The 23,999-nt window shown below is 41.3% G+C and overlaps 1 protein-coding gene across 1 annotated transcript in view; it reads right to left on the minus strand.

Moving 5' to 3' along the window:
• The window catches only part of TYRP1 (tyrosinase related protein 1), a 201,386-nt gene extending 193,766 nt beyond the window's left edge, over window positions 1-7,620 (minus strand). The window contains exon 1 of the mRNA XM_039544310.1: window positions 7,494-7,620. The gene's annotated coding sequence lies outside the window, so the exon portion shown is untranslated. The remainder of the gene's footprint in view (window positions 1-7,493) is intronic.
• Between the last annotated feature and the right edge of the window lie 16,379 nt (window positions 7,621-23,999).

The raw sequence follows: 23,999 nt of genomic DNA on the forward strand, positions 1-23,999 counted from the left end.
TAGTGAATTAGAAAATGGCAGACCCCTAGGGCAAGGTTAAGGAGGGGTTGTGTCTGCTTGAGCTACTCAAGATGTGGAGTCATGTGCAGGTTACACCAAGGTTCCCTGTTGTGTTCAGCTTATTCATAGTTAGTTTGGAGGGGATAGGGCCACGGCCATGCCGCCACCTCCTCGTCCTCCTTAATTACCACCAATAACATGCCTTCACAAGGACTGCGATTGTCCCTGGTTCTTGTAAAGGCCTTACATATGCTGGAGGAAGGCTCCGTGTAACATTGCCCTTCTCCATGTAGAGTTGCAGCTGAGAAAGTCTGGCCCTTACTGTATATAGAACTTTTATCTTCAAAGACAAACAATAGCTAATTGATACCCATAACATTTCTGTGAGGCAGGTAATCAGTATTAGCCTCCTCATTTACTCATGGAAAACTGAGGTAGACAGAAAATGAATCACCAAAAGCCACAGAAATACTATTGTGCAAACTCTGGTGAGTGGAGTTCAAGCCAAACAGATGTACACATTTTTGTGAGAACTGGTTTGTCGGCTCTGAAGGTCAGTAATATTTTTGCTCAAACTGATCTGCATTTCCCATGGTCAAATTCTGTTACTACTCAGAGTCCTGGCTCAGATTTGGCATATTCTTCATTCTCAGTGGAACACAACCACTCTTACCCCTGCCCAGCTTTCCCCTTCAATATATGCAGCACTATAAGTTATGTCCACCTAATTCAGCTGAGATACACAACTCCCCAATTATGACCCCCCCTGAAATCATCACTTATATATACACACACACACCCCTATTAAATAAACATACATGAATTTCAATTGTTTAGGTAATAATTAGAGATATACCAATCTCCTAGAACTGGAAGGGACCTTGAAAGGTCATTGAATCCAGCCTTCACTAGCAGGACCAATTTTTGCCCCAGATCCCTAAGTGGCCTCCTCAAGGATTGAACTCACAACCCTGGGTTTAGCAGGCCAATGCTCAAACCACTGTGCTATCCCTCCCCCCTTAACCTAGACAATGCACACTCTCTCTCAGTAACAGAGAAAAAAATGAGAAGAACATGGTGATAGGCTGGTTAATATCTAGTGTTATTTTCTGTACTGGGAAGCTGTTTCATTAATTCAGAAGGGAGTCTTGGATCACGACATCAGACTGTCTTCAAATTTGGATGCAGAAAATGATATACTATGAACCTCAGTCTGTCCTTGAATTATACCAGTGTAACTCAGTAGTCACTCCATTGAAGTCAGTGTTGTTACACTGGAGAGTGTTGGGGACAACTTCCTGATGCAATTGCTGGAGGAACCAACTAGGGGCCATGCTCCTCTTGACTTGCTGCTCACAAACAGGGAAGAATTGGTAGGGGAAGTAGAAGTGTGTGGCAGCCTGGGCAGCAGTGACCGTGAGATGGTCAAGTTCAGGATCCTGACAAAAGGAAGAAAGAAGAGCAGCAGAATCTGGACCCTGGACTTAGACTTTCATTCTCTCAAGGAACTGATGGGCAGGATCTCCTTTCCCTCTCATATTTGCCTCCCAGAAGTCCAGGAGAGCTGACTGTATTTAAAAGAAGCCGTATTGGGGGCACAGGAGCAAACTATCCCAATGTGCAGAAAGAATAGCAAATATGGTAGGTGACCAGCTTGGCTTAACAGAGAAATCTTTGAACTTAACACAAAAAGGAAGGTTACAAGAAGTGGAAACTTGGACAGATGACTAGGGAGGAGTATAAAAATATTGCTCGAGCATGCAGGGGTGTAATCAGGAAGGCCAAAACACAATTGGAGTTGCAGCTAGTGAGGGAGGTGAAGGGTAACAAGAAGGCTTTCTACAGGTATGTTAGCAACAAGAAGAAGGTCGGGAAAGTGTGGGACCCTTACTGAATGGGGGAGGCAACCTAGTTACAGATGATGTGGAAAAAGCTGAAGTACTCAATTCATTTTTTGCCTTGGTCTTCACAGACAAGGTCAGCTCCCAGACTACTGCACTGGTCAGCACAATATGGGGAGGAGGTGAGCAGCCCTCAGTATGAAAGAACAGGTTAAGGACTATTTAGAAAAGCTGGACATGCACAAGTCCATGGGGCCGGATGCAATGCATCCGAGGGTGCTGAGGGAGTTGTCTGATGTGAGTGCAGAGACATTGAACATTATCTTTGTAAACTTGTGGCAATCAGGGGAGATCCTGGACAACTGGAAAAAGGCAAATATTGTGTCCATCTTTAAAAAAGGGAAGAAGAAGTAGAATAATTTAAGGAACTACTGCCTTACTTTACTCCCAGGAAAAATCATGGAGCAGGTCCTCAAGGAATCCATTCTGAAGCACTTGGAGGTGAGGAAAGTGATCAGGAACATCCACATGGATTCACCAAGGGCAAGTCATGCCTGACCAACCTGATTGTCTTCTATGATGAGATAACTGGCTCTGTGGATATGGGGAAAGTGATGGATGTGATATACCTTGACTTTAGCAAAGTTTTTGATGTGGTCTCCCACAGTATTCTTTCAAGCAAGTTAAAGAAGTATGGCTTGGATGAATGGACTATGAGGTGGAGAGAAAGCTGGCAATATCGTCCAGCTCAACAGGTAGTTATCAACGGCTCAATGTCTAGTTGGCAGCCGGTATCAAAAGAGTGCCTCAGGGATTGATCCTGGGACCGGTTTTGTTCAACATCTTCATTAATGTTCTGGATGATGGGGTGGATTGCACCCTCAGCAATTCACGGATGACACGAAGCTGGGGGGAAGGTAGATATGCTGGTGGGTAGGGATAGGGTCCAGAGTGACTTAAACAAATTGGAGGACTGGGCTAAAAGAAATCTGAGGTTCAGCAAGGACAAGTGCAGAGTTCTGCACTTAAGACAGAAGAATCCTATGCACTGCTACAGGGTATGGACCAACTGGCTAAGCAGCAGTGCGTCATAAAAGGACCTGGGGATAACAGTGCATGAGAAGCAGATTATGAGTCAACAGTGTGCCCTTGTTACCAAGAAGGCTAACAGCATATTGGGCTGCATTAGTAGGAACATTGCCAGCAGATCTAAGGAAGTGAATATTTCCCTCTATTCAGCACTGGTGAGGCCACATCTGGAATATTGTGTCCAGTTTTGGGCCCCCCAGGAGAGAACAGAAGTGGACAAATTGGAGACAGTCCAGCAGAGGATTAGGGAGCTGGGGCACATGACTTATGAGGAGAGGCTGAGGGAGCTGGGCTTGTTTAGTGTGCGGAAGAGAGGATCGAGGGGGGATTTGATAGCAGCCTTCAATTACCTGAAGTGGGGTTCCAAAGAAGTTGGAGCTTGGCTGTTCTCAGTTGTGACAAATGACAGAACAAGGAGCAATGGTCTCAGGTTGCAGTGTGGGAGGTCTAGGTTGGATATTAGGAAGCACTATTTCACTAGGTGGGTGGTGAAGCGCTGGAATGGGTTACCTAGGCAGGTGGTGGACTCTCCATCCTTAGAGGTTTTTAAAGCCCGGCTTGTCAAAGCCCTGGGATGATTTAGTTGGGAATTGGCTCTGCTTTGAGCAGGGGATTGGACTCGATGACCTCCTGAGGTCCCTTCCAACCCTAATCTTCTATGATTCTACACCAGTATAGACAAGAATCAGGCTGCGTGTGTGACTGAAATGGTTCCACTGAGGCTAATAGCTGTGACTATGCATGGATAGAATGAATAAGTGCAATAACTGAAAAGCATGAATACCAAGCTTGAGCGAGGGTGCACACATTCCATAACAGTGCAGGAGTGACCATTCCTTTTGTTTCTTACATGTTTCAGTGTTTGAGAGATTGCTTAGTAAAAAGTGGAAGGAGGTCACTGTTTAGGCTGCTCAACACACTCTCAGGTTTGCAGCCAGCCATAGCAACATTCTTTTCCTTAGATGATTTTTTCCTTGCATATTTCCTTAGCAACATAGTGGATGCAGCATCAGGAATTGTAGTGCATGCCTCCAGCTCAGGTATGATTGATGAACCAGAAAGAGACTGCAGGTACCATCATTAAGCTGACAGTCCTAGCTATAGAAGCCAGAAATACACACTTTTAAAACAATATAAGTTACACTACACTAGCGCCTCATTCACTCTTCCTCCTTCCTCTCAGTTATGGGAACACATTTTTCATTTTCTCTGCTGTATCCAAAGAGATATGAACTTCAAAGAACACGGTGATCTCTGCACCAAAAGGGTTGTGCATGTCATCCATGGGTGTGACAGTTTAATAACATTAGAAAATGAAAGTTAGTGGTAAGGAAATTTCCACTAGTCACGTTCTATGACCACATACTGGTGAACAAGAACTATAAAAACATATATTCTGAGAACAAGAATAGCCAGTGTCACAGTTGTCAGGTTTTTAAATACATGTGCAATACATTTTATCTAACTAAGAGACCATGTCTTTTATGTTTATACATCACTAAGTACATCATAATAATTGTCATTATCACTAAGTACATCATAATAATTGTCATTATCCCCTATTATGATCTAGATTGTGACTTGGACAATGTGCCTGTTCAGGGGAGTAAGAACCCCCTAACTTGAGTCTAGATGTACAACAAATAGTGAGTGCTATGAACTATTCCTGTCCCCCTGGAATAGGTGGGAGGGCAATGGCAGGCAGTGGGTAGAGATTTGGCTCTGCTCCCAGACTTGCCAGCTAGTACATCGGAGCTAATGTACCGGTATGGTGTATCGGAAATTACTAGTAGTATAGGCCACCCTCAAATTACTGCAACCACCTCCCTAGAGCAAGGGAGAAGAAGAGGAGAATAAAAGAGAATCAGTGTTTTGTTATCTTTACATGAAACTACTATTAAATGTATAAGTTTCAAAAAAAAAAAGTTCAGAGACAATGTCATAGCTTGTAGAGTCCTCACATTCGCTCATTATGTCTAGTGGGAGGTGTGGGGGATCTTGCAGACTCCCATAAGTTTTCTGTCAACTTCCTGTTACTTTTAATGGACACACTCTTCACTGCACATAATGCTATGATACTGTAGGAGGGGAGCTGTCTGATTAAGGGTCTGACTGTGAACCTGGCACTGAAACAATACCCTATATGGGGCAGAGCTGGAATTAGGGGGTGGATCTTTTTATTATTATTACTGTTACAGTCGTTCATGGGGGGGGGCACCTGAAAGTGGGGCCTCATTTTGCAAGGCACTCTACAGATGCAGCACATTGAGCAGCCAATAGGAGTGCTGTGTGCTCACCGTTCAGCACATTTGAAAGCCGACACACTTATTTAAGTGCCTAAATATGGACTTGGGAGCCTAAGTTTAAGCCTTTTTAGAAATCTTAGATGCTGTATCTGTATTCCTTTGTTGACCTTACACTGGTCATTCTGCTTGAAGGAATGTTGCCATACTGCATTCGTTACAGAAGTATCAGAACACCTGTCAGGAATGGTCTAGAAATACTTAGTCCTGCCATGAGTGCTGGGAAGTGGACTAGATGATCTCTCTCGAGGTCCCTTCCAGTCCTATGATTCTGATTAATTCTTGTTAGCCAAGACAAACCAGAACACATATGAACTGCAGCCTCAGTTTGTATGTACTTACTTTGGTTCTTGTTCAAGACATCCAGGGAATTTTTCACCACTATGATATCCCATCTATTAGAGGCTTCAGGGTATATCGTAAAGGCAAGCTTTGAACAGACAATGAGTTCAGAACACTGGGAGAGAACTTCCATGTGCCTATAGGCACATTTAGTGGCCCAAAGAGAGAGCCAATGAACAAAGCCCACTGTGAACTAACCAATCGGAAGGATATTTTAAAGTCAGATTGGAACCAGTGAAAGATAGTGGATTGCAATAAAAACCTGAACTGACACAGCACAAGCAGCAGTAGTGCAAGAATCTCTCATGTGAATTGGCTAATGTGCCTTGAAGTGAAAGGAGAGTTCATTCTTTGTCTTTCCTGCTGGCAGTACAGGGGCCAATTGTGGTGCAATGCGGGGTGTGTGTGTATGTGTGTGCGCGTGCACACACAGAAGCTCCCTTTTCCATTGAAAAAACATTTTGATGGAAAATTGTCAACCAGCTCTATCAATAACCTTATAGATGCCTCTGGTCAGTAAACTAGGCGATCTCCATTCAGTTCCCACTGGAAAGGCATCCACATCATTTTCTCACTCACTCACTCACACACACACACAATGATGTGGATGTCTTTCCAGTGGGAAGTGAATGGGGATCACCTAGTTTATTGATCATAGGCATCTATAAGGTTATTGATAGAGCTGGTTGACAATTTTCCATCAAAATGTTTTTTCAATGGAAAAGGGAGCTTCTGCGTGCGCGCGCACACACAATCCTCTGAGCCAGATTCTTGCGCTGAACTGCATCTCCTGTCTGTTTGAACTGCCACTGTCTATCATGGGAGTCCCATGATCATGGTGTATCATGGGAAAGTTAGTCCGGCATGGGGCTAGGCCCAGAAAGGAGCATAAGCGGGCATGAGGCACCTGAGGTACGTCTCCCATGAGGCACTATGGCAGCTCAGGTGGACCCAGGTTAATGTCAGACTGACTCAAAATGAAACAATTTATTTCATTTAGCAAACCAAAATGTTTTGATTTGGTTTGCCCTGACCCAAAACAAAATATTTAGTTTGGATTTTCTTGAAAAATATAAAGATTTTGGCAAAACTGAAAAATCGGCTCTCAGGGACAGAGTTCAATGTTGAACCTAAATGTCACAGTTCAACGCGTGTGTGTCTTAATTCAGGATGAAAACAAATGTTGAAATATTGGACTTTCCAGTGGGACTGAAATTCTGAGTTTTATCAGCTCTAGTTATTGGGAGTTGCCAAATGGTCTTACTAGCTCTGTTTATCTGACTGTGCTATAAAGGAGCTAGATCTTGAAAAATTCCTTAATGTCAGCTGTGACACAGTTTATTTTTAGCAGCTGAGCATGTCATGCAAAGAAATCTGCCTTAGTCTATCTCTCTGACTGATTTTTTCCATAGGTGTAGAGCTGTTGGCTAGAGGTTATATCTATGCAAGCAAACAGACATATTACATGGTGCCAAAACATGGCACTCACTAATTGTCCATCATATTGTCACAATGTTTAGTAAGTACTGACCTGGTTAAATTCTAACCAGTTCCCTAGATGTAACAGGCAATACCTTTTACCCTGGGGCTATCCAGTCCTTACAGCAAAAAGAGTTAAATCTAAAAACACATATTTGACCTGAGCATTGTAGACTATGATCCATAATGAATGAAGAAAATACTGTAGTATAATCATAAATGTACAAATCAAAATATCTTTCTAAACTACTAAACTAATATAAAGAGTAGAATTTACCTGGTCTCAATCTTTTAATTCATGTGTATTAATAGTTACATGCATACACTTAGGGTCACAGCCTACTTAGACAGTGATGGTAATTGAGTGCTTTGTGTGTATATGGAAAATATCTGTACCTCAATATAAATATTTATAAAAGATCCATATGGTTGTACTCACTTTACTGATCAACTCTCACAATTTGTTTTTGTGCATCATTGTTCCTGTCTAGTTGTATTGCAGGGAATCAGATACTGGAAACCTTGTTAAAGACATTCAACTTTTGAATCACATTCAATTCAACCAGTAGTGCTATTAGAATAACAGAATTACCATAAGTTAGTACTGGAGTCCCAGTTCTTTTTTGAGGTGATAGACTTGACACTATTGATCAGTGAATCTCTTCTTTATCAAATATGATTTTCTTTAAAACCATCAGAAATTCTTTGTAGCTTGCTGTGCTTCATTGTGATGTCATGAAGGACAAGGATTCTGTGATTTTTTTTTTAAATTGCTTTTAAATACACTAGTATGGCAAAAGGCACTGGTTATGTTTTGCAGACAGAAATATCATTATATGGCATATTTCAACTTCCAAATTCCGTGTTGTACTAAAATAGAAGAAAATAATCTACTGTAATCAGTTTCTCCTCTCTAGCCTTCCAAAAATAGCTGCTTTTGCAAATAGTTACATTGCATCATTTTTTTCTCTGTAAAGTACTTCATTTTAAAAAATGTAGTCATACTCAGGTAATGGCAATTACTGGCATACTTCTTTTAAAAGGCTGTCTGTAAGAATCCCATCCTCAAATTGCCCTGGGCTATTTGAAACAAGCAGAAAAATAGCAGCATACCAGAAATGAGTAAAAAGCAGGTTGCACTTCCTCTACAGGACACCAGATGGAGCTCCTACATTTTTAATCAGCTTTGATCATTCTGACTTCTTTTTTCCTTTTAGCATGAATCCTAGCCACGGGTTTAACTTACGCACAACTGAGTTTTCTGTTAAATAATTTTTAGCTGATAAATTTCTTCTATTGATCTAAGTTTGTGGCCCGTAAAATAGCATTTCTCATGTTTTTTCCCATGAGAGGTGGTGCTTAATGCATACTGTGTTTTATGAGGTATACAGGTTTTAGTCCCTCATATCTACCAGGAATTTCCCATGTGATACCCAAAGGGCCTGCTTCAGCTCCCATGGAAGTCAAAGGCCAAACTCCCATTTCAATTCACATTAACTACTAACTCCTTTGAATTTACATAATTTATGAATGTACTTTTTAATCCCAGGGATTCACTGCTTTCTTGGTAATTATTGGTGGTGGTAATATTTTCAAGATGCCCAATAATATAAAAATCTACAGACAGTTGAACTACAAAAAGGCCCCATCATCCAAATATCCAATCCACCTATAAAAGCACTTTTCAATGTTATGGTAGGGAGACTGTGACATTATTCTACAGTTATGAAATAAAACTGTGACAAGTAATGGACTCCAATCTTTCTAATTTTGGACTTCTACTATTGTATATCACTCTCCTTTTCAAATGTTTTCTATATCTTGGCTTCCAACTATAAGGAACCCACTCAAATTGATGGCTCTAGTTAATACAACAAAAACTACTTTGCTCTTTATAGCACTTATGACTGACTAAGTTTCTAGATCATAATGTTATAAAAATAGTCTGTGGTGTGTTCTCATCATGGCTTTATTCAAACAAAGACCTTTTCTAGACTGTGTAAGCCTCTTGCAATAGTCTATTTCTGCCAGCTGGGAAATATGTATTTACCTATGAACTCTAAGGTTCCACTTTATTTAAATAGAAGGTTTTATTTTCTCACACAGAGTGTGTAACCTTAAGCCTTCAAGTGCTACCAGCAAAAGTCAGAAATATCGAAAAGCTTGCCATACGCTTTTCTCAATATTTTATTCTATCTCCGTGGGGCATAGGAAAAAAGAAGAGGAACGAAACATTGCCACAGAATAAGTAGCTGAAATGTAGCAGTTTGAGCTGAGGTTTTTGGTGAAAGCATGACGTTCTGACATGCTCTCACAATTTAACTGAGCAACCTAAGATATTTTTGACCATAAAAGACCAAACTACTGTCATTTGGACTGCCAAATGTCAAAGCATCCCCTTCATGTCAATGGATCTCTTAATTTTTGTTTACTCACAACTGTAAAGATTTTTGCACTGTTAATGGATAAGAAGGGTATTGACCTATAACTCACTGATTACTTTGTTATGGTAACCCCAGTTGTGTAAGAATTAAGCACTGATGTACCCTGAATGAAATGCAGCAAAAGAGTTTTTTACTAGCTCTAGATAAAAAAAGCAGAAGCAAGAATAAGTACTTCTCACATAAACAGTACATATAATGTTAGTGAAATATTTGTAGTGTTGACTTCTAATGCACACATATGCAGAGCACACACATACCTGTTTCTGGTAAAATATTCACAGGCTTGGTGTTTACCTATTACAGTGGCATTACTCCTCTGTGGGTATTGGCAGTGTAATACCTGTGTCACGTTATTGATTGGAACTGGGACCACATAGAACATGGTTGCAACCAAAGTCCTATAGTGGCACCAAATCTTGTATAAAGGGGGTCAAATTGGGTGTCTAAGACAAGGTTATGGGTTGCTGGTTACGATTATGCTATCTGTATGCATATATCATTTTTGTATTTAAAGTTATAAGTATTGGCTCTATACTGTCTGTATTTCAAAATTATGCTGTGCTTCTGGGTGACACCTGAGACAAGTCAGTGTCAGCTGTGCCTAGCCTGCTTCATGGCCCATTAAAGACCATCAGCTATACAATTGACCCATTGAGGGAAGGCAGATACGCCTTGTCACTCAGCAAAGTATACAGGAACTTGCCCATGTGACTCCAGACTCCATTTTGCTGTGGTTTTCCACAGTAAGAACAAAGAGGTGTTCTTACACCTGGAAAAGACTATAAAAGGCTGATGCCTCATCTCCATCTTGTCTTCAATCCTGCTTCTTGCCTCTGGAGGGACTTTGCTACAAATGGAAGCTCTACACAAAGGACAGAATGACCCATCCCAGCTGTGGATGTACTCCAGAGACTTGATTTGAACCTGCAGTTTATTCCATCACTGCTACAAGCCTGAACTAAGAACTTTGCCATTACTGTATGTAATTGATTCCATTTAACCAATTCTTGATCTCATCTGTATTTCTTTCTTTTATGATAAACCTTTAGATTTTAGATTCTAAAGGATTGGCAACAGCGTGATTTGTGGGTAAGATCTGATTTGTATATTGACCTTGGTCTGGGGCTTGGTCCTTTGGGATCGAGAGAACCTTTTTTCTTTTACTGGGGTATTGGTTTTCATAACCATTTGTCCCCATAATGAGTGGCACTGGTGGTGATACTGGAAAACTGGAGTGTCTAAAGGAAATGCTTGTGTGACTTGTGGTTAGCCAGTGGGGTGAGACCAAAGTCCTCTTTGTCTGGCTGGTTTGGTTTGCCTTAGAGGTGGAAAACCCCCCGCCTTGGGCTGTAACTGCCCTGTTTTAAGCAATTTATTCTGAATTAGCACTCTCAGTTGGATCCTGCCAGAAATAGCATCGTTACAACCTGTTTGTACTCTTGAACAACTAATCTCAGCATGGATGAAAGAACCTGTGATTTATAGTTCACAGATACCCAAAGAACTGCTGGTCTGATGAATCTGGTGACTAAAATCCTTCAGACCTGTGGGACCATTGCCATGAATCCATTAAGAAGAGCAAGACAGATGCTGCCAACCTTAACTGGTCTGTGGGAACATAAGAATTGCCATACTGAGTCAGACCAATGATCCACCATGTGGTGGAATTTAATCCCTCAGTTGACACTTTTCTGACATATAGGTCATGTGGTAGGTTTAAGGTTCAATACCTCACAACCCATGAGAGAGGAGGGGGTTAGATATGAAAGATTTATAGCACTATAACGGGGAAATTGCTGACTTTTCTTTAGGACACACAATACTTGCTATTAGCTTTGGAAGATCTTGAGATATTAGACTTTAAATATAAGATTAAGTATAGCCACACATCATTTTAGTGCTTTCCAAAACTGTATCAGTTATTATTAGTTCTTCCCCCTCTTGAGAAGCTATTGAGGCTATTGGGGGGAAAAAAACCTCTGTAACATATTACTAAAATTATATTTCCTTGCACGGTGTCAAAGAGGAGGGCTGGCTTTTTGGTTAAGGCACTGGACTTGGACACTGGAGATTTGGATTATAGTTCTCTCACTGGTTTCCTGTTGGACCTTGGGCAAGTCATTTAATCTTCCTGTGCTTCAGATCCCCATATTTAAATCTGGTAATAGTACTACTTCCTTTCTTTCACTCTTTTTCAGTCTTGACACTTTAGTCTACAAGCTATGTGGGGCAAGGGCTGTCTCTGATTATTAGTATGTACAGCCCCTAGCACAATGAGGCCTTGATCCCAGTTGTGGTCTCTAGGTTCTAACTTGATGCAAAATATTATTAATTATTTTATTAATAACACATGACACATACAGAATATATGATGCCATGATATGGCTGTGACTCAAAGCATGCATGCATGCATTGACACTCTACACACTATTGTGACAATCTTTGTATAAAATACACCTTGTGAGGTATTATTTAAAACTTGCTAATAACTTGCTAGTCAACAATACTATAGTGAAATGTATGCTGCAACATTATCTGTAAATTTATGAATTCCCCCATCTGATGATACTAAAACATGTTCAAAACCATATGAGCTTGCCTAGGTAAAAGTGTTCAATAGGAAAGTGAGTTTGCCTCAATATACATATAAGCAGTAAACAAGACCAACAAGACAGCAGGGGGAGGAGATCACAGCAAAGAGAACAAATTTCATATTATCACATATCAGCAGGAGAAGAAAGGGCACGAAGCTTCCTTCACCACCAGACTCCATATCACCACATTTACAGTTTGAACAAACTTCATTTTGAGAGGTGACCCTCAGACAGATGCATTTCAAAGGTTTACCGGTCTATAAAGATGGGCTAAGGGGGCTGAAACTCAAGTGATAAGTGAGTAAATCAACTGTATACAATATTGTTATAAAAGTGTATAAAAAGGTCTTGTCTGAAAGCTAATGACACACTGGTGATTATGGTGAAATGTATGTATTAACACTGAATGAGGAAATGTGAGTACTTGATATCATGCTTTAAAGTCTGTAGTCAAATAGGAAGAAACAAATCTCCCCCCCAACTCCCCACCCCTGTCCAAAAAGAAGACTTACCTATGTTAATTAAGCATGGTGGAATCAAAACAATGGAAGCCTCATTTACACACAGGAGGATCAAAAGTCCACAGTAAGGGTAGAACAGCATGACGTCATCCTGCGTCTTGAAACAAAGTAATTGAACTTTGGAAGATATAAGCATGAACAGAAGCCATCTTTGGCTGACATCACTAGGCAGACACATATAATCATAGAATATTAGGGTTGGAAGGGACCTCAGGAGGTCATCTAGTCCAACCCCCTGCTCAAAGCAAGACCAATTCCCAACTAAATCATCCCAGCCAGTGATTTGTCAAGCCTGACCTTAAAAACCTCTAAAGAAGGAGATTCCACCACCTCCCTAGATAACCCATTCCAGTGCTTCACCACCCTCCTAGTGAAAAAGTTTTTCCTAATATCCAACCTAAACCTCCCCCACTGCAACTTGAGACCTTTACTCCTTGTTCTGTCATCTGGTACCACTGAGAACTGCCTAGATCCATCCTCTTTGGAACCCCCTTTCAGGTAGTTGAAAGCAGCTATCAAATCCCCCCTCATTCTTCTCTTCTGCAGATTAAACAATCCCAGTTCCCTCAGCCTCCCTCATAAGTCATGTGCTCCAGCCCCCTAATCATTTTTGTTGCCCTCTGCTGGACTCTTTCCAATTTTTCCACATCCTTCTTGTAGTGTGGGGCCCAAAACTGGACACAGTACTCCAGATGAGGCCTCACCAATGTCGAATAGAGGGGAATGATCACGTCTCTCGATCTGCTGGCAATGCCCCTACTTATACAGCCCAAAATGCTGGTAGCTTTCTTGGCAACAAGGGCACACTGTTGACTCAGATCCAGCTTCTCGTCCACTATAACCCCTAGGTCCTTTTCTGCAGAACTTCTGCCTAGCCATTCGGTCCCTAGCTGAGGGATGCAAGCCATTCGGTCTTGCAAGCTGAGGAAGATGGGTCTTTCAATCAAGAGGGGGTTGACGTATTTGGAAACTGAAGCTAGATGATAAACCTGCTTAGGCAAAGATCTTTTACCTAGGAAGACAAAGAGAGACAACATCTTGTACGTCAGGGGAATGTCCTGACTGAGGTAAAATCAGCCATGGCTGGAAAGAAGAATGAGGGGTGAGAGAAACCACATTGAACAAAGTTAAATTATGTTTTAGACTTTTAGGTACATGTTCTCACTATTATTTGCTTATAACCCTTTCTAACTTTCTTCCTTTCACTTGGCCTCACTTAACCTATGTCCTGTTGTTAATACATTTGTTTTATTTTCACTATAAACTAACTCATTGCTGTGTTTGAAGAGAAGGGTGTATTTACCAGTTATTAAGCTGTGATGAGCTTTTTGTCCCTTTAAAGGAACAAATAAACCTAATTATTTCTCTGCCCAGAAGAGGGCTGGACATTGCAGAGCCCATGGTTTTGGGAGAATTGGGGACTGGGAGCTTGTGGATATCCCTTTGCTGGTTGTAACCAAGCCTCTATGGGGCTGTAGACAGACAGGCTGTTGGTGTTAGAGCTGCTGAACCAGTGCTGAACTCAGGCTGTGACTTGCATCCTTGCTGCTGGCATCCAGGTTATGAGACACATCAGCAGGGAATTTCAGGCACCCAGAGTTACAGGGCAGGTGGTGACACAAGTGCTCCCTAGTCTGGCTTGTCCAAGACCGTGATAGTGGTCCAGAGATTTTATTGGTTCTCATTTAGGATGACTTGCATAACTCTTTCATGGCTTTGCCACTTGTGGGAAGTGAGGCTTTCCCAAATCTTACATGACAAAGTTCTCAAACAATAGGAAGTACTTAAGTCAAGTTGTTGTTTATATCACATATTCATTTTAATACTGTAATGATCTCCAGTCAGGAAACAGGGGCTTATTTTGGATATTAAATAAAAACAAGTCCTATTTCAGTCTGAAACATTATTGAGGAAGTATCTGCAACAATTTTTGATCTAATGGATTCAGAGGCACAAAAGCACTGGCTTAAATTTTCAGCTGCCACTAGTGTTTTGGGGTGCCTTTATCTTTGAGTGTCCAACATGGGACATGTTAAATGTTCCTGGCTTTCAGAAGACAGGTAATCATTTTTGAGAATGAGGTTCCTTTAGGATATCTCAAGTTGGTCACCCGGAAACTGAGGCACTTAAACCCACTGGTCACCTTTGAAGTATAAGACCTCTGTGCCTAAATATAATATGTACCAGACAGCATCATGACACTTTTCCTTTTCTTCTCTGATGTTATTTGTATTAATTGTATTATGCTAGTCCCCTGAGACTCCAATTAGGATCAGGGGCCCATTTTGCCAGCTGCTATATGAACTCATTAAAAGACAATTGCTGCCCTAAAGAGCTTACAGTCTAAATTATCAATTTTCCATCCTTTCTTTGGATCAGTAACTTCTAACTCTTGACACCTCCTGATGCTTGGACCATCTTTTCCTGCTGTGAGACTTCCTGTTTATAGTTTAAGAAGGAAATCCTTTATAGCAGGATATATTTTGTCCATTTTTCTAATTTTCCCTGGCCTCTTCTGCTCTCGCTGCTTTCTGTTACTGATTTCCACTCTTCCTTCTCTCTCTCTCTCTCCGCCTCTCCCCACTTCTGCTTTTTTATGTTCAGCCCCCTCTACTTTTCCCTGTTTTTTGTTCCCTGACCATTTCAAACTGCTGATGCCCTCCTACACTCTGCCAAAATGCTTTATATGGAGATGGTGTCTTCTGGAGTGATTTGTTTCTTATTCAGCACAGCCTGTTACTGATTCTGATTGACAAGAGTCATGCTGTCAAGCCAAATAGCTCTCAAGTGGTGATCAGCAAGATTGGAGTTTCTGGATGGGTTTTTATGAGACTGATGTTTCTCATGTGCTAATATTCCCGTACATCTTGCTCTCCTTACACCTTTCAGCCCTAAAGTGAAGTACTATCAGCTCTAACACAATTAGCAACTTTTCTGGTAATCTAGATGTTATTTCCAGTTGTTTTGCCTCTCCTCTTCTCAACTCATAAGTGCTGCATGCTATAATTCCCTCAGTACACACACAGTGTGGTGTGAAGGAAAGAGAAAAAGAAGTTGTCCCAATAACAGCTCCCACAAGCGGATACAGCAGTTCCAGCTTGGTGCTAAGTCTTTGCAACAAGGAACTGCCAGCCAACTAAACAGTCCACCATAGAAATCAAATATTAGACCTCTATTCCACACATGCAGAACACTAGATGGGGAGGTGTTAGGAATATAAACATCCTCAGCCCCCTTATCCTCTTCATTTTCTGTCCTGTACCCTTCCTCTATGTCTGAATTGTCTCAATTCCCGACACCCCTGCTCTCTTACTCTATTACGATCCACATATTCCTAATTCACTAAAGTAAACATTACAGGGCCTTTGCTGATAAACTCCCTGATTCCATATTCACAAAATGCTTTAGAGCGCTCCTTTTGAAGTTCTCTCTAGCATGACACTCATGCTACAAGCGGAGTGCAGATTTCAGGAAATGACATAGGATACAGATTTGTCCTACAGCATTAGAACAACATGATGCTCTTCAGGAGCAGGTTGGGGTAGAGAGAGGTTTGGCATCTCACAATCATAGTAAAAAAATATCTGAATACCAGCCTGTGAAAGATGCCATTGGGGTGACAGTACTGGCAAGAAAATCAGGAGAGGTGAGTTCAATTTCTGGCACCATCTCCGACTTTTGTGTGAAATTCGGCAATTCAGTGAACTTCTCCGTTTCTCACCTATAAAACTATGCCAGTAATACATCCCTAGCTAATAGGGCTATTGTGAGTCTAAATCCATTGATAATTGTGAGGTGTTCAGATGCTATGGTGAGGCGTACTGTTGAAAAGCCTATACATAATAAATCTAGATTATACCCATGGGAACAATGTAGTGTATAAAAAAGCCCAAATTTAGGTTATGGCTCTTTCATGATATTTCCAGTTGACTGTACTGGAATTACAATAGAAGAATCTCTTAATTTTGCTACCATTGGGAAATGTCTTAATGCCAGCCATCTATTTCATTGAAGGCTGTTGAAGTAAAAAAGCAATTTGTGCGACCTTAGTGAACATGACATCAAAACACATGTGAAATTTGCAGCTGGCATAACCACTTACTATTTATTGGGAATGTACAAATAGGAAAATCAGAGAAAAAGCTTATTCTCCACTCAGATTACTATGTCAACTATGTCAGCTCAAGAGCTCTTTAGGAGTTATTTTCATCAGCAGAGATACAAATAGGAAACTGAAATGGCTTGACAATAACAGTTTCCATTGTTCATGTCTAGTACATGATTGCTCCAGGATATGGAATCAGGAAATGCAGCAAGAGGGGGAAGTGACAGAGGAACAGTTCTCAAGTAATATAGCAATGTTATAATTTTCACCAGTAAGCTAGCCTCATGTATGCTGGGCAACAATGGGAAAGCGACATTGTGAATGAAATACACTAAATCTGACTTGTAGTTTGATCTCATCATATTTTCCACAAACACTGTTTTTATTCCCACCAGTGTTTGGGGAGGAGTTTTTTACTTTGCTCAAATGCAGGTCTTCATGCATGAACTAGCACCATCCACAGGTCAGGTACAGCAGGAGCAGCAACAAGAATCTCTCTCCCACTGCCTGGCATCTGCAGCCACCCACAATGCTATTGTTCTGTAGAATTAGGCATGTCACTTAATCTATTTTTGCCTCAGTTTTCCCTGATGTAAAATAACAATGCTTACTTCCTGGATGAGATGTGAGGGTAAATTTGAAAGGTTGGGAAATTAACCACACTATAAAGTTAGAGTAAGTCTCCATCCATGTATACTAAATATTTTTAAATACTTTGAATAAAATGTTAGATACTAGCAAAATCAAGTGACCATATTCTAATGCATTCACGTGCACTGTAGTAACAGATAGCTATGTAAAGACCTTACATACCCAGACCTGAAGAAGAGCTCTGTGTAAGCTCGAAAGCTTTTCTGTCTCACCAACATAAGTTGGTCCAATAAAGGATATTACCTCACCAACCTTGTCTTTCTAATATCCTGGGACCAACACAGCTACAACAACAATGAATACAGCTACATAAACACAGTTTTGAATTGGGAATTAAACGAATGTCTAATCTATATGCAGAAGTTGCAGCAGTTTAAATAATGGGTAATTTCCAAAGAGTGATTCTGTGAAGGTTAAGCCTGTTTTCTGGGAATCTATGTCCATCAATTTTTTAAGGATAAGTAGTTTGCTGCTGTCTCATGTAGCTAGTACATTTGCTAAAAAAGACCTCTAGGATAGCCCCACAATAACAGAGTGGCCTGTCCTGTTAAAAGCTAAGGTCTGACTCCACAAAGAGACTTAGGCATTGCAATACCTAACTTCTAGGTGTCTTGAAAATCACTGGAATGCATGAACCCGGGTTAGGTGCCTCAGCTTCCTATACATTGTATAGGCAGCTGAGAATGGGATCCACAAATGCCAGCACACTAGGTGGGGAGCCACTTAAGCTAGCCGATAGCAGATGCCTACAAGAGGGGTGTGTCCTGGGCCCTCTCCCTCTCAGGGCTAGTCTACACTTACCAGCCGGGTCGACGCGGTGAGTTCGACTTCTCGGAGTTCGAACTATTGCATCTAATCTGGACGCGATAGTTCGAACTCCGGAAGCGCCGGGGTCGACTTCGGTACTCCACCACTGCAAAAGGCGGTGGCGAAGTCGACCTTGGAGCCGTGGACTTCGATTCCGCGGCGTCTGGACGGGTGAGTAGTTCGAACTAGGGTACTTCGAATTCAGCTACGCTATTCACGTAGCTGAACTTGCGTACCCTAGTTCGACCCCCGCTCTTAGTGTAGACCTGCCCTCATAGAGTTAGGTGCTGCAGAAGCATCTATGTCTCTTTGGGATCCACAGCCCGGAACCCTATTCTGGATGCTAATGCCTGCGCAGTTCTTGGAAGAACAGCTTAGGCACCTGCCCAACTTCACACAAACAGCTGGGGTGAGGGAAGATAAATGGGCCTCCCTTATAACTTTTAGCCCAGTGGTTAGGTGGTACTCACCCTGAATGTGGGATACCACAGTTCAATTCTCCTTCCCAATGAGAAGAAGGGATTTGAACAGAGGGTAAGTAGCCTTAACTACTGGGCTCTGGGATTATCTGAAGTGCATATCTGTCAGTCTCTCTTGTTGACCACATCCAACTTTGTATTAAGCAATTAAATATTGTCTGGGCCATAAAAAGAGGGAGAATAACTCTCTAGTCCAGTGGCTTGGGTATGCACCTGAAAGGTGGGGAACCTCTGTTCAAATACGTTTGCCTCATTAGACAGAGGGGGCAACTGAACTAAGGTCTCTCAAAACCTGGCTGAGTATCCTAACTACTGGGGTAAAGATTATAAGGGAGGTTGCCCCCACCTCCTCCTCCTCCCCTTCTTCACTTGGCTATTTTGTGTGGCAGAAGGGGTGATCCTAGCATTCCTACTAGTTCAGGCCCTGCAGGTGAAAGAGGCAGAGGAACAACTAGCTTCACCTGGTTTGAGGATCCTGCTGGGGCTTAGGTGTGAGATAGCTTCCTGGACACCTGCCTGATGCATCAGTGTATACACAAAGAGGGGGAAATTTAGGCATCTAAGGGCTTTTTACAGCAAAAATTAAAGTGCCATGCGAGTTTAGGGGCCAACAGGATTAGGGGGTAGCTGAGTGGTTTTTTTTTTTGTAGATTCTAGTAGTTCCTAAGTCACTTTGTGGATCTGGGCTCAGGAGGCCTTGAGCCAATCAGCCCTGTTTAATTAGAAACATAGACGATTAAGGTTGGAAGAGACCACAGGAGATCATCTAGTCCAACCCCCTGTTCAAAGCAGGACCAACTGCATCTAAATCATCCCAGCAAGGGCTTTGTCAAGCCGGGTCTTATAAACCTCTAAGGATGGAGATTCCATCATCTCCCTAGGTAACCCATTCCAGTGCTTCACCACCCTCCTAGTGAAATAGTTTTTCCTAATATCCAACCTAGACCTCCCCCAATGCAACTTGAAACCATTGTTCCTTGTTCTGTCATCTGTCACCACTGAGAACAGCCTAGCTCCATACTTTTTGGAGTCCCCCTTCAGGTAGTTGAAGGCTGCTATCAAATCTCCCCTTACTCCTCTCTTCTGCAGATTAAACAAGCCCAGTTCCCTCAGCCTCTTCTCATAAGTCATGTGCCCAAGCCCCATGGTTATTTTTGTTGCCCTCCTCTGGACTCTCTCCAATTTGTACACATCCTTTCTGTAGTAGGTGGCCCAAAATTGGATGCAATACCCCAGATGTGTCCTCACCAGTGCCAGATAGAGTGGAATAATCACTGCCCTTGATCTACTGGCTATACTCCTACTAATGCAGCCCAACATGACATTAATTCTTGGCAACAAGGGCACACTGTTGACTCATATCCAGCATCTTGTCTACTGTAACTCTCAGGTCCTTTTCTGCAGAACTGCTGCTTAGCAAGTCAGTTCCCATCCTGTAGCAGTGCATGGGATTCTTCTGTCCTAAGTGCTGGTCTCTGCTTTTCCTTGTTGAACCTCATCAGATTTCTTTTGGCCCAATCCTCCAATTTGTCTAGGTCACTCTGGACCCTTGCCCTACCCCCCCAGTCCTCTCCCCCAAGCTTAATGTCATCTGCAGACTTGCTGAGGGTGCAATCCATTCCATCATCCAGATCATTAATGAAGATGTTGAACAAAACTGGCCCTGGGACTGACCCCTGGGCACTCTGCTTGATACCAGCTGCCAACTGTATTGAGTCTTTCAATACTATTTTACCAGACATGTTCGTGTGAAGTGCCAACACTGCAATGGAACTATGGCACTTCTAAGGACATTGTTGTGTTCTGCTCCAGTGATGACAAGTAACAAAAGTTTAACAGAGGAAGTATGGTTCCATTTTCAGAATACAGACTTAGAACCTTTTGTATCACTAAAGGCACACAGAGGTCTAGGGCCTGATCTAGTGACCAGTGAAATTAATGGGGATCTTTATTTTGGCTTCAGTGGGCCTGATTCAGAATATACAAAAATGAGGTTGGATATCATCAGTACAGTGGTGGTCTGGCTGAGTGAAAAAATAGATATACAAATCGAGAATGCTTTGCAGCCCAGTGAAGGAAGAGGGAAGGGAACCAGACTTTGAGGAAAAGATCTATTTAAGAAAACTTGTCAGAAACTTACAATTAGAAAGATAAGAATTAGTTCAAGGGGAAAAGAATGTTGCTGTTTCAGTTTGGCATTCATGGCTAAATGGGCAAGATTCTCATCTGCTTTAACTCAATTGACTTCAGTGGAGTTAAGCCAGTAAAGAATTTCCCCCTCCTGTGTCCAGCAATAACAGGTGGCTGAGGTGAGGAATGTAAATTGCCTGATCTCAAGTACTTACTCAAAGCATGTGATCAGTGCAGCTGTGAATGTCAGTGTGTGTACAGATCAGATGCATTATAGTGCAAAATGGATCATAGGTGGGAATCAGTTCAGATCTACTAACTGTATTGCTTGAGTCTGTTATACAATAATTTTTATTGACCGTGGTCCTAACTTCTCTGACTGTAAGCAGTGGACATATCTTAAGATTCAGTAGTGCTTTCGGTATTCTGTGGGATCCAGGTTAGTAGCAGCTGCTGTTGAAAATGCTGTGTGCAGTTGTGTATATACTTCCCTATCTAAACATTCTCTGTCTTTTAAAGGAACAGTGGCTGGTGTCTGCTGCTGACAGATGATCTTTGTGTCTTGCCTGCCTGGCCTAAATTCCATTGTATTCCCCTCCATGTCTCTTGTGCTTAACTTAAAGGTGGGAAAAATATAGGCATGCAGTTTACAGCCATTTTCCTTTGTTGGCTTGGCAGAGTTGCATGTGTAAGACAATTCACCCAACAAACCAAAAACAAAAAGCATATGGAGTAGAGAGCATGCATACCTGTTACCTCCCTTTGTGGGGTTTTGCTTAGCTGCCCGTTGGGCTACTGATCAGTATCATAAAGCAGAGTCAAAGCCCTGCCCCTTGCCTTCTTGCCAGGGCTCAATGTGCCTTCAGGATAATAGGAAAGGAGCAGTTCCTGTACTTCCCAGAATGGAGAGAGACTGTGAGTCTGCTTGGACTTCATTTGGGTAGTACAAAGGTGAGGGCAGGCTCTTTATACACTCCTCATACATGCACTATATATCCATATAAGAGCCAGACAGAATATAACCCTGTATGAGTCTTCTAAAATAAAGCAATCCTGTGCTTTTTACTTACAACCCTTATAAATGACATCAGACTGGCTTATGCCCAAAAGCTGTGTAGCAACATGCAATACTTAGTGACAGGACTGTGTAAAAGATTGTTTAAAAAATGTACTTTCCTTAACCTACTTATGGAACATTCACAGACGTTGGGTGCATGGCTGTAGTACATGGCCAGAGTCTTTGCGAGAGAGCGAGCTTTTCCAAATGTCAATGTTGAGAGGTCAGTGTTGGGGATATTTCGTGCACATCTCAAAAGAATAAAATAATCAGGATTTTTTTAAAAGAATTTGTCCTCAGAAGAAAATGACTTCTTAGCAATAAAAAAAAAATGATTAAAAGCTGGCACTTGAAAGTACCAGGAAAAGCATCTTGTTTTCATCATGATGAAAATGTGCAGGTTTTTCCCATCTCTGTTCAAGGCTGAAATTAGTCACATTTCCAATCTGTCTTTACATTTTGTAAGTAATGATCTCTTTTAAGACAGTAAATATGTTGATTTTTAAGAAGTCACACTTTCCTGCAGAAAATGCACTAGTTGGACAATAATTTAGATCTCAATTAAAACTGAAAATAAATTTCATATTTACATTTGATTGCTGGGTAAATTTTACAAAAAAGATTGCAGTGGAGAAACCTACTAGTTCTTTTCTCAATTATATGCTCCCTACACTCTCTAAACCATTTGTTCTCCATTATAAATTGCTGCTGTAGTCATGTCAATGAAAATCAAATCCAGCACAACCCCTGCTGCTACTATTGTTGATAGCGCTTGAAACGTTATTGATATGGATTGGAAAAGTCAGTGGATGCTATCAATAGAAAAATGGTAAAACCTGGGACACCCTAATGATGGAAAATGACTGGTATCTGGAGAAGACTCATACAATAGCTGCCCACAGGGTTTTGCTTTGTTAACTATGTTAAGATACTGAAGCATGTAAAGTGAACATTTTTGGCTAATTTAACATGGTGTGAAAGTCTGCTACTGTTACATTATCAGCTTTTCCTTATAAAAATACATTATTATAGTGGTCAATCATAGATCAGAACATTGTGATGACACGATATTAAGTTGTGGAGAATATATGATATAATAGACCTGTTGAACAGGGTGGCTGAATGAATGACATATTTTTCATATTTCCATTGAGCTAGAATCTTGAAATCTGGCTTGTCCATTCCTTATGTTCGCAGGAAAGGGGAGGGGGAAAGGTTTATAATTGACCTTGTCAGGGTTCATACATCTTACTGGATGTCAAATGTTCAAATATCCTTTTGTGTTAGTATCTCAAAAGTTGGTCGACATATTGATTAATAGACCATAAAGAGAATGCTACATACTGTTTTAAATGTGACCTTTCCATAAGAGGTCACTGCAAGGTCATTTTGCCTTCTTATTGGAGGCCAGCCTTTCAAGTTCCTCTTATGAGCTGCAGTGGCGGTAAACACATTCATGATATTCTGCTGATTACAGAAAAATAAAACTTGAAATCAGGTATTTCTACATAGGTCACCTGTCATCAGACAAAAGGCTTTAAAAAAATGGCAGACCTCTCTGAGGTGGTGATGTTGGGTTTGAGCTCCAATTTGGGAAAATTAGGTTAATCTGAGATCATCATTTGTGTAATGGATTCTAGCCTAGAAAACTGTGAAAAGGAGAGTGAATGTATAACTGGTGCCAAGTCTGTTAGTTCTGTGGTATTGTTTTGTAAGGATGGTTTAAAAAGATTCTTTCCTGACTTGATATTGTGTATAATTCATTCTGTAGCTTTTATTCATTTATTGTGACCTACAATTAAAAACAAACAAACAAACAAATTAAAAATGTCCATCATGCAATGCCCAGAGATGAAGCCTTCCTGGAGCACATTTCTTGCACAGGTCAAGATACACTGACTAGCATTCTTTATATCATGTTAAAGAAGAAAATATACATCCTGCTAATGGTATGGCGTAAATATTTAGAGAAATGAACAAAAGTTAAGGGTATGATTTTATTTTAAGACATCCCACTGTGCGGAGGCCTTTAAGCAGTAAATTATTTTACGCACCATGAGCTAGATCCTGCCTTCTGGTGCACTAGAGGAAAGCGCTCTACTCCCACTGTGAGTGCAGCAGGTAAAATGTATCAAATCAATTTTTGTTATAAGTTAT

The sequence above is a fragment of the Mauremys reevesii genome, linkage group 6, assembly GCF_016161935.1.
Source record: "Mauremys reevesii isolate NIE-2019 linkage group 6, ASM1616193v1, whole genome shotgun sequence".
NCBI lineage: Eukaryota > Metazoa > Chordata > Testudines > Geoemydidae > Mauremys > Mauremys reevesii.